The sequence below is a fragment of the Eubalaena glacialis genome, chromosome 9, assembly GCF_028564815.1.
Source record: "Eubalaena glacialis isolate mEubGla1 chromosome 9, mEubGla1.1.hap2.+ XY, whole genome shotgun sequence".
NCBI lineage: Eukaryota > Metazoa > Chordata > Mammalia > Artiodactyla > Balaenidae > Eubalaena > Eubalaena glacialis.
Genome location: NC_083724.1, coordinates 114,094,823 through 114,107,008, shown reverse-complemented (window position 1 = coordinate 114,107,008; position 12,186 = coordinate 114,094,823).

Genomic DNA, 12,186 nt, shown 5'->3' with positions numbered 1-12,186 from the left:
ATAGAAAATAGAAAACAAACATATAATAGGATCAACAATGCCAAAAGTTGGGTCTTCGAAAATATAAATAAAATTGATAAGCCCTAGCAAGGCTTATATAGAGAGCAAAAAAGACATGTCATAAATTAAAAAGGAAACATCACTGCAGATCCTGTAGATATCCAGCCTCATTCATGAACACATGAAAATTCGCAAACAAAATATTAGTAAACCAAAACCAGTAACATAAAAAGGAAAAACTTCATCAAGACCAAGTTGGGTCTATTTCAGGAAGGCTAGGTTGATTTAACATTTAAAGAACAATGTAATCCCCATATTAACACAAGAAAAATCAAAAGATGGAATAAAAATGTTGATAGAATCCAATATCTCTTCAAGATGTTTAAAAGCATCTTAGAAAACTGGGACTAGAGAGGAACTTCCTTAATGTAAGAAAGGGTGTCCATATCTAGCAAGGAAGCTATAGTAAACATCATTTTATAGTAGCTATGGATTGAAAGTTTGTGTTCCACTGAAAGTCATATATTGAAGCCTAATCCCCACTGTGATGGTATCTGGAAGTGGGGCCTTTGGAAGGTGATTAGGCCATGAGGGTGACCCTCATGAATGGGAATCGTGCCCTTAGAGATGTGAAATAAAATTCATATTTTATGGCAAGACAAAAATTTAAACATAAAAAAATGTCCTCTGCCCTTTGGCCTCCTCTGTCGCCTCCACTGTGCACTGTGTACCTGCATTATGCGTCGACCAAACCTCCCCCATCAGCAGAAATACCTGCTCAACCATAAAGAGCCACATTCTCCCAGCATCAACAAGACAGCTCCTTAAAAGATAACATTCCTTCCTGATGTTGTAAGGGGCCACGAGGACACTTAGATCTGGATTTTGTAAACTGTCAATAATATTTAATGTAGAGACCTCTGTCTGAAAAAACTTTTATTAACTGTGTTTTGATTTCTAACAGATGGAACAGTTCTTGGAGCTCTCTGAGATGCTGTTCCCGGGGTTATAATCCTCAATTTGGGTCCAATAAAGTTTTCCATTTCTTTCTTAGATCGGCTGATTAACTTTGTCTACATGCCTGGCATAGCTGGCAGGATATCAGAGATACCCATCAGAGGGCACCTGGAGTCTACCCAGTACCAGCGTTCGGTACCAGCATGGGCCCATTGAGCCCCACAGACTTCTCGGTACTCCTCAGGTGTTCCAGTGAGTTCTCCTGATATCTGGATTTTATTGTTTGAGTGAGGATCCTGAAAATTTTATTTGAGCTGTTTCACTTAAGCCTTGGGCCTTACGGGGCACCAGTGCATTTCCTAGGCAGGACACAGAGGCTCTGGGCAAGAGGCCCAGGGAAACATAGGTGGCTGGGTTTTTGTTAAATTTGACTTAAATCGAAAAAAATGAGTTGATATATGGTCTGAACAAAACTTTTGCTAGTGAAATGAGAGACTGAATTAGTCATCTCTGAAGAATAAGGAAGACCCACTACAACCATTAAATAAATACTTCTCATCCGGGGGATGTGACAGAGGATGATAATCTAGTGCTCTGAGCACACATGGCGGTTTTAGACTGTCACAGGGAGAAACCAAGCCACATAAAAGAAGTCAAACTGACCCAAGGGTAACTCCCTGGGGTGCTAGACTCAGAAACACAGTGTCCTCAGAAAGTTGTTCAAATTATATCTCATATCTCATATCTGAATTAGGATACCAAATTAATAGTGGGAATTGTGCCTCAATGGCCAAACAGGTCCCATGCAAACAGCCACCTATGGGAATACCAGCTGGGTTTATGTATGCTTGCAAGTGCTCAAATGGGAGCTAAAGGAAATTGGGCCCTGAAATGGCCAAGTTGGGGTTCTGCTGGCACTCCAAAACAATTTTGAGTGCACAGTTAAAGCCAGCAGTCTTCTGGATCTGTGCCTGCAGGGTCTACTGGAAACAACAGTGGTAAGTGTTTTTCTCTTTTCTAAAATTAGATTAGCAGGGAAAAATTTGTTAGGCTAGCTCCTTGGATCTTTTGAATTGGAGAAACTTCTAAATTGTTAAAATTTTAGAGAGCTCTCATCTTAAACGATTTCAATTATTTTAAACTATTTTAATTGGTATGTGGAAGTCCCCAAAGGCTTCAAAATTCCAAAATGTCCTCATTGAAAGATTCGTTGTATAAGGCTGATGAAAGATTAATGATATAAAAGGTACCTAAGGGACTTCCCTGGTGGCGCAGTGGTTAAGAATCCACCTGCCAATGCAGGGAACACGGGTTTGAGCCCTGGTCCGGGAAGATCCCACATGCTGCAGAGCAACTAAGCCCGTGTGCCACAACTAGTGAGCCTGCGCTCTAGAGCCCGTGAGACACAACTACTGAGGCCCACGTGCCACAACTCCTGAAGCCCACACGCCTAGAGCCCATGCTCTGCAACAAGAGAAGCCACCGCAATGAGAAGTCTGCGCACCACAAAGAAGAGTAGCCCCCATTCACTGCAACTAGAGAAAGCCTGTATGCAGCAATGAAGACCCAACGCAGCCAAAAATAAATAAGTAATAAATTTATTTTTAAAAAAAGACTCCATGCTTCCACTGCAGGGGCACAGGTTCGATTCCTGGTCTGGGAACTAAGATCCCACATGCTGCGCAGTGCGGTCGGGGGTGGGGGGAAAAAAAGGTACGTAAAACTTTATTGCTCCCCTCTATCCTTCTTTGAGTACTCATTCTAGAAATCTGTCTGAATTGCCTTTCCACTCTGAAGACAGTATTAAATGGTTACCTTTAGAAATGGGACCACCTGGTAAACCATAATGGAAAAGAATAGGAAAAAGAATGTATATATATGTAAAAAAAAAAAAAAGAAATCGGACCACCTGAGGCTGTAGGCAGTCTCTTCAGATAGAAAGCTGAACTGAGGGCCATAGTTAAAGAATTTCTTAAACTCAGGGAGGATCCTCAACTGTTTGTAAATGGATTACCAAAATAGGAGGCCACAGGTCTGACTAAACTGACCATAGCTGATGTTCAGAACCTGACAGGAATTTTATTTTGGGGGGTGCAGGTGCTTCTCCCCTAAGCTAAATGAGGGAAAGTAAAACATCCCAACATAGGTGAATGGGTATGTCAGTCCTTTGCTATCACTGAGGTGGCCACTCAGTTCTTTGAGGAATTAAAAGCAACTGTACTTGTTTTACAAATCTAGTCTTTACAGGACCAGAGGTGTGGCTCCAGAAATAATCTAAAAGTGGTAAATCTTTTTACCACTCCCCAAATCTCCCCTATTTATCTTAAGAGGCTTGTAAGTATTGAAAAAAATTTTTTTTTCTGGCCTTAAGGGAACAAAGTCATCCAAGGAGGAACTTGCCTTTCTCCTCCTATATCTTTGAGATGCAAATATTCTACCTGGTTTTCTCCAGGAACCCTTATGTCCGCCATCTTTTCAAAATGCAAATTTCAGGAAAGAGGGATAGGTAACTTGGGACTTGAATTGTCAAGGACAAATAGAAATCTTGTATCGTCTCCATAAATATTAGTAAAAGTGTTTAGCCATCTAGACAGGTGACCTTGGTTTGTTCCATCAGCCAGAAACCCACCAATTTGAATCCTACCTCTTTTGTAACTGATGGGTTTTATATTGTTGCACCTGACTCCTGGCTGAAATTTTCGAATGGCAACTATGAGGTCTGTGTGTTTGTGCATATCTGTATATGTGTGTTGTAGATGTGTGGTATTGCCAAAATTAATTTGTAAAAGAACTCTATTTAATTGGCTTAAAGGAAATTAAGCACTTATATACTCAGAAATATAAAAGAAACTGGCCAGAATGAATTTCAGGGTCACGTGATCTGGGAAATAGTACTGAATCGATATCTGGTATTGAAGCTAGCTTAAGTTTGTTGGTTTTGTTGCCAAACTCAGTTTGGCTGTTTGCGCTCAAAAACCAATACTCGAGAGACAAGGGTTGGTTGGAAAAGAAAGGTTGCTTTATTTAGGAGGCAGCAACCTGGGGAGAAGGTGGACTCCTGTCCAAAAACCAACTTCTAAGACTGCTCCACCATGAAAGTTTTTAAAGGGGGAATCATTTGGGGAAGGGGTCAGAATCTTCATTATCCACTGTGTGCAGACTCTTCTGATTGGTTGGTGGTGAGGTAACAGGGCAGTGTTCCAGGAATCTTGTGTTCAGCCTGAAGTTACCATCCTCTACCTGGGTGGTGCCTTAGTTCTTACAGAAGAACTCAAAGGTATATTATTATGTATATTCCTTGAGTAGAAGCCAGGACCCTGCACTATTGTTTCTTGACTGCTCCTCCTTTGTTTCTGCATTCCCTCCCTTTTCTCATAAGCAACTATTTGAATCTGCCCTTTGGAACTCAAGGAAGGTCACAGAGGCTGAATGAAGCCTATTTCCTACAAACAAGAAACAGGGGTCATGGAAAGGATTTGTACCCGGGAAGGCCCCACAGGATCCTGCTGGGTTTCAGTTTCATTAATATAGACATGTCTTTCTTTCAAGTCATCAAGTATAATACTTTTATTGTACCTAGGTTGACTAGAAATCAAGACCGTATTCCTGTTACAAAGTTTGTCAACAAGAAAAATAACAATATGATGAATTTTTTTTTAAATATATTTATTTTATTTATTTATGTTTGGCTGCATTGGGTCTTCGCCACTGCATGTGGGCTTTCTGTAGTTGCGGCGAGCAGGGACCACTCTTCACTGCGGTGTGCGAGCTTCTCATTCTGGTGGCTTTATCTTGTTGCGGAGCACGGGCTCTAGGCACGTGGGCTCAGTAGTTGTGGCTTGTGGGCTCTAGAGCGCAGGCTCAGTAATTGTGGCTCAAGGGCCCAGTTGCTCCGTGGCATGTGGGATCCTCCTGGACCAGGGCTCGAACTCGTGTCCTCTGCATTGGCAGGCGGATTCTTAACCACTGCAGCCACCAGGGAAGTCCCAATGATGAAATTTTTAAGTAAATAAAATAAGGTAAATGAGATAAGAGCTTTTAGATAAACTCTTTAGGAATAATTGTGTTTTGGGAATATCTGCTTTAAGGATAGTATATCCAGATTTTGGTTATTTGAAACTAAACTAAGTTAAACTATGAGAATTCATTCACTCTCTGGGTCATTTCAAATAGTATAAAATACTGGAACATTAACTGCTGGGCAGGTCTAAGATTACCTACTTTTGTCTTCTTATGAGAGGGAAACTAAAGATGTTTGGGTTTGTTTTAACACCTATCTTGCATAAGTTTTCCAATCAGGAAGTGCTGGTATGACAAACAGTTCACAATTACTTACTTCTTGGTTTTCGCTATAGATTAAGGTTTTAAGGTTACGATTTATAAGGGAAATATTTCAGTATGCAAGGAAAATGGGAAACATGTTTTCAGTAAAAGAAGGTATGAGGAATGGAGATGCATTTTGTTAAAGGAAAAAAGGATGGTTTTGGTCCTAGAGCTGGCTGTTTCTGAATGAAAAAGAAAGTGAAGGACAGAGTAATATGGAAAGTTATGGAAGTGAAACAGGAGGGAAGAGGGCAGGGCACAACCTTTAAAAGAATGACATAGCTTGAGGACACAACATAAACTGATTAGAACCACATAGGTCCAAGATGGCAAAGTCGACTTCCACTAGACCTTGAGCCTCAGTATATGCTCATTGTAACACATCAGCAAGCTAAATGACACACCCACAGGCGCCATAACAGTTCCAAGGCTGACCATAAAGGTCAAGAAGTGGGCCGTGGTCCAATTCCTGGAAATTCCCACCCCTTCCCCCAAATAGCTGAAATACTCCTCCCACTCATTAGCCTATGAAATTACCCACCCCTATAAAAACTGACAACCCCATACCCTGGTGCTGCTCTCACCTTCTGAGATGGCCCACACTCTGTCTGTGGAGTGTTTCTCTCTAAATAAATCCACTTCTTACCTATCACAGTGTCTCTCACCGAATTCTTTCTGCAATGAGACATCAAGAACCTGAGCTTCATTAAGTCCTGAGACCAGGTGTGTGATCTCAGTTAAAAGACCGTGGGTTCAAATCCCAATCTGGGTTTTGGCTGTGAATGGGTATTGTTTCACAGTGATGTATGATCCTATTTGACCAGGTGTTTTGAAGCTTTTTGGTATTTTTGACAAAATTCCCAAAGATAAATTCTAAATGAAGTTCGTTTGAACTCTAGCTAACTTTGAGGTTTTCCAAAGGGTCCCTGGAACACCTAAAAGTATTTTTCTCTCCATCTCAGGGAGAGGAATAAACAAATTAGGCTTATTTGGTATGTTACATTAAGTGTTGTCAAATGAGTGGTGATAAAACTTCTTAGGTTGTATTGTATGGGTAAATGTTATTAATACAGATATTCTAGAAATTAATATGGTACTCCTAAACTTCTGGTATGTCCTGGTAAGTGATATCAGTCATAATTCTAGTTATTATCTTCAATTGTTGTATGTCACAGAGGTACCCCAGTTTATTTGTCAGCTGCATTGTAATCAGGTCTTTAACCTTGACTTTTCAATGAAAGTTTTTTGTCATTTATAGACAGTTATTTTACTCCGGTGTTTTTGCAAAAATGCTTCATCTTCAAGAAGGTTCATAGAAAGGACTTTTTGACAAGTACAGGTTTCTGATAACTTTCAGATCATACTGCTGAACTGGGTAAGAAATTAAAGAATTCTACTGGAAAACCTGATGGCTTCATAAAACTGTTAACAGAAGATTAAGATCAAGGAAGTCACATAGGACTGAGTGAACTTATGAGTATGGTTATAATTTTTGGTTTTTATCTGAAATATTACTGGTTTTTAATCTGTGTTTTCCAGATATAAGGAAGCCTTTAAATTACACTTCTGTTGGTAGATTTGAAATTTTTACCTTTTCTCTCTACCTGATCCCTTCAGAATTCGGAAACTGTTAGGTTTCCAGCAGCTTTATCTGGTAAATAAGGAAGACCACCTCCTAATGGATGCAGGAATCTCAAGAAATTTGGGGGGATCTCGAGAAGAGAGAAATTTGCCCAAATCTCTATCGCCCAAATCTATAGATCTCACAGACAGAATCTATGACACACCCTTGGTGTGGCTTTGTTGGCCTTGAGAACTTTTTTAAAAAGTTCAATCTGAGATTCCTTGTGAAAAATTTCTTATCTGGGTAGTAGTTATGAAGGTGTTTTTGATAACTCATTGAACTGTACATTTTTAAAAATAAACTTTTAGAGAAGTCTTAGATTTACAGAAAAGTTGCAAAGACAATTCCTATAAACCCCACACCTAGTTTCCCCTATTGTCAAAATCTTAACATTGGTATATTTATCACAATTACTAAACAATATTGATAATTACTATTAACAAGTCCATACTTTATTCAGATTTATTTTTTACAAATATTGATTATAGTTCCCTGTGCTATACAGTAGGTCCTTGGTTATCTATTCTATATATAGTAGTGTGTATATGCTAATCCCAAACTCCTCATTTATCCCCATCCCCACCCCTTTCCCCTTTGGTAACCATAAGTTTGTTTTCTATGTCTGTGAGTCTATTTCTGTTTTGTAAATAAGTTCATTTGTATCGTATTTTAGATTCCACATGTAAGTGATATCATATGGTGCTTGTCTTCCTCTGTCTGACTTACTTGTTTTCCTCTGACTTACTTCACTTAGTACGATAATCACTAGGTCCATCCATGTTGCTGAAAATGACATTATTTCTTTCTTTTATGGCTGAGTAATATTTCATTGTATATATACACACCACATCTTTATCCATTCATCTGTCGATGGACATTAAGTTGCTTCCATCTCTTGGCTATTGTAGAGAGTGCTGCAGTGAATACTGGGGTGCATGTGTCTTTTTGAATTAGTTTTCTCCGGATATATGCCCAGGAATGGAATTGCAGGATTATTTGGTACCTCTGTTTTTAGTCTTTTAAGGAACCTCCATACAGCTTTCCAGAGTGGCTGTACTAACTTACATTCCCGCCAGCAGTGTAGGAGGGTTCCCTTTTCTCCACACCCTCTCCAGCATTTATTGTTTGTACTTTTTGATGATGGCCACAGACCAGTTGGTGAGGCTTATCTAGCGGCTTGTACAGGCTTCCTGGTGGGAGGGGCCGGTGCCTGCCCGCCGGTGGCTAAAGCTGGGTGTTGTTCCCCTGGTGAGCTGGGACCTGTCTCGGGGGAGCTGTCTGCAGGAGGCTGTGTGCTCGTTAGTCCTTAGGCAGCCTGTGTGCCGACGCTGGGGCTGTGTGTCTGGTGGGGAGCTGTCTGCAGGAGGCTGTGTGCTCGTTAGTCCTTAGGCAGCCTGTGTGCCGACGCTGAGGCTGTGTGTCTGGGGGGGAGCTGTCTGCAGGAGGCTGTGTGCTCGTTAGTCCTTAGGCAGCCTGTGTGCCGACGCTGAGGCTGTGTGTCGCGGGGGGAGCTGTCTGCAGGAGGCTGTGTGCTCGTTAGTCCTTAGGCAGCCTGTGTGCCGACGCTGGGGCTGTGTGTCTGGGGGGGAGCTGTCTGTAGGAGGCTGTGTGCTCGTTAGTCCTTAGGCAGCCTGTGTGCCGACGCTGGGGCTGTGTGTCTGGGGGGGAGCTGTCTGCAGGAGGCTGTGTGCTCGTTAGTCCTTAGGCAGCCTGTGTGCTGACGCTGGGGCTGTGTGTCGGGGGCGGGGGGAGCTGTCTGCAGGAGGCTGTGTGCTCGTTAGTCCTTAGGCAGCCTGTGTGCTGACGCTGGGGCTGTGTGTCGGGGGCGGGGGGAGCTGTCTGCAGGAGGCTGTGTGCTCGTTAGTCCTTAGACAGCCTGTGTGCCGACGCTGGGGCTGTGTGTCTGGGGGGGAGCTGTCTGCAGGAGGCTGTGTGCTCGTTAGTCCTTAGGCAGCCTGTGTGCCGACGCTGGGGCTGTGTGTCTGGGGGGGAGCTGTCTGCAGGAGGCTGTGTGCTCGTTAGTCCTTAGGCAGCCTGTGTGCCGACGCTGGGGCTGTGTGTCTGGGGGGGAGCTGTCTGCAGGAGGCTGTGTGCTCGTTAGTCCTTAGGCAGCCTGTGTGCCGACGCTGGGGCTGTGTGTCTGGGGGGGAGCTGTCTGCAGGAGGCTGTGTGCTCGTTAGTCCTTAGGCAGCCTGTGTGCCGACGCTGGGGCTGTGTGTCTGGGGGGGAGCTGTCTGCAGGAGGCTGTGTGCTCGTTAGTCCTTAGGCAGCCTGTGTGCCGACGCTGGGGCTGTGTGTCTGGGGGGGAGCTGTCTGCAGGAGGCTGTGTGCTCGTTAGTCCTTAGGCAGCCTGTGTGCCGACGCTGGGGCTGTGACTCCACCGAGTTAGTTTGGCCTGAGGCTCCCAGCACTGGAGCCCGCACGCCATTGTGCGGGGTCAGGTCTTGTTGCTAGTGAGTCAATATGGCAGCCACCACGTGTGTCCCCAAGGTTGGCTGTTCCCCCATATGTCTGCCACCAGTGTCTATGTCCCCAGCATGAGCTGCAGCCGCCTCCGCCCCCACCCAGGAGACTCTCCGAGACCAGCAGGTAGGTCTGGCCCAGGCTCCTATCAAATTACTGCTTTTACCCCGGTCCCGGTGTGCCCGAGATTTTGTTTGCACCCTTTAAGCGTGAAGCCTCTATTTCCCCCAGTCCCATAGGGCTCCTGCAGTTAAGCCCTGCTGGCCTTCAAAGCCACCTGCTCTGGAGGCTTGTCTTCCCAGTGCCGGATCCCTGGGCTGGGGAGCTTGACGTGGGGCTCAGAACTGCCACGTCTGTGGGAAAACCTTGCTGTATTCTTCTTCTCCATCTTGTGCGTCGCCCACCCACGGGGTATGGGGTTTGATTGTACTGAGTCTGCCCCTCCTACCCAACTTGTTGTGGTTCCTTCTTTATGTCTTTAGTTTTAGATCTTTTCTGGTAGGTTCCAGTTTTTTTCATTGATGGTTTCTTCACTGATGGCCAACAGGCACGTGAAAAGATGCTCAACATTGCTGATTATCAGAGAAATGCAAATCAGAACTACAATGAGATATTACCTCACCGTTCAGAATGACCATCATCAAAAAGTCTACGAATAATAAATGCTGGAAAGGGTGTGGAGAAAAGGGAACCCTCCTACACTGTAGGTGGGAATGTAAATTGGTGCAGCCACTATGGAGAACAGTGTGGAGCATCCTTAAAAAACTGAAAGTAGATTTACCACATGATCCAGCAGTCACATGCCTGGGCATATATCCGGAAAAGACAAAAACTCTAATTCAAAAAGATGCATGCACCCTAATGTTCATTGCAGTACTACTTACAATAGCCAAGACATGGAAGCAACCTAAATGTCCATCAACAGATGAATGGATAAAGAAGATGTGGTACATTTCAGCCATAAAAAAAGAATGAAGTAATCCCATTTGCAGCAACATGGATGGACCTAGAGATTATCATACTAAGTGAAGTAAGTCAGACAATGACAAATATCATTTATATGTGGAATCTAAAAAATGATACAAATGAACAAATGTTACAAAACAGAAACAGACTTACATAGAATACAAATTTATAGTTACCAAAGGGGAAAGGTGGGGGGATAAATTAGAAATTTGGGATTCAAAGATACATATTCCTATATATAAAATAAACAACAAGGACCTAGTGTATAGCACAGGGAACTATATTCAATATCTTGTAATAGTCTATAATGGAAAAAAACCTGAAAAAGAATATGTGACTGAATATATATATATATGTATAAACTGAATCACTTTGCTATATACCTGAAACACTGTAAATCAACTATACTTAAGTAAAATAAATAAAATGGAAAAAAAAGGTTTAAAAAAAAGTAATGAGAAATGGTCAACATGTAGATTATTTTAGAATTTTTTTCATATTGCAGAGACCAGCGATACTTTTGTGTGGCAAAAATAAATAGAAATTATATTTTAGAAACAGACCTCTAATCAAAATAAAATTATAAAAAAATAAAGTTGGGAGGCCAGAAGGGGGAGCTCTTGCCCTATGAAGATAGCAGAGCACAAGAGGAAGCCGACCTTTTCTTGCCTGGCTAGAGCTCAGCCAATGATAAGTGCTGGACTCTTGGTTTACTATTGCCCTCTCAACTTCCTCTTCCTCTCTGTAAAAGAGTTCCCTCCATTTTTTGCTGAGGACTTGAACATGGTCAACTTGGTTACAGACCCTGAATTGTAATTCTTTGCTAATCTCGAATAAACCCATTTTTGATGGAGAAATAACTGGCAGGCTATTTGTTTTATGTCAACAGCTGCTATAAATATCCGTGTGCAGGTTTTTGTGTGGATATAGTTTTCAATGATTGTTTTTCATAAAGAGCATGTACTATTTTTATAACCACAAACTGTAATTTAAAATGAAAATCAGTACATTCAACTGAATAAGAGAATATTGAAAAGAACTTTAATTGATTCATCATAAAGGCATTGAACAAAATAATGTTAATAAAATTTTTAAAATAAAATATTTAAGACAATTTTTAAACACAGCAGTGCAGAAAACAGCATTAAAATGTTTGTAAAATTACACACATTTTAACACTTCCACAGTCTTTGTGGAACCCAGGCTTTTAAATTTTTGAACCATTAAAGGCAAATAAAAGAATGTAGAGGAACAGATTCTACATAGAGTTACAACCTGGACACTACTTCCCTAGAGTCTTATTGCCAGAGAGAAGTTATGACATGAGTTTTTTAGAATTAAAAAAACCTGAATAATTCTTTGCTTTTCAAAGTAAGTATCCAAGAATTATACCAGAAAAATGAGTGCATATTTAGGTGTATTTACATAATGTCATCATGTTCTGTGGCCCATCAGCCTAGATATATTTATTTACTAACCTTGGTTCTGTTAGTATACATTTAAAATGTAATCATATGAATCATCTAATCCAACTGGGTATCCATTTTGTTAGACATCAATCACCAGCAGTAAGTTCACTAAAGAAAAGTAACACAATTAGCATTTTCAAACACCAAAAATTAATGAAATGACAGTAGTGCAATTACTAAGTTTAATTAAATCTGATGACAAGTGTGTTTTGATTAATGATTTTTAAAAAGATAAAAATATTAAGCTCTAGAATTCTGTTCTATACAAAAGGATATGGAAATCTTATTCTTTATCATCTTTCCCTGGTACAAATTAGAAACTCAAAATACTTTAAATATACTCAAACTGAGTTGCTACAGCCAAGTGCCTATAAAGTAAGAATT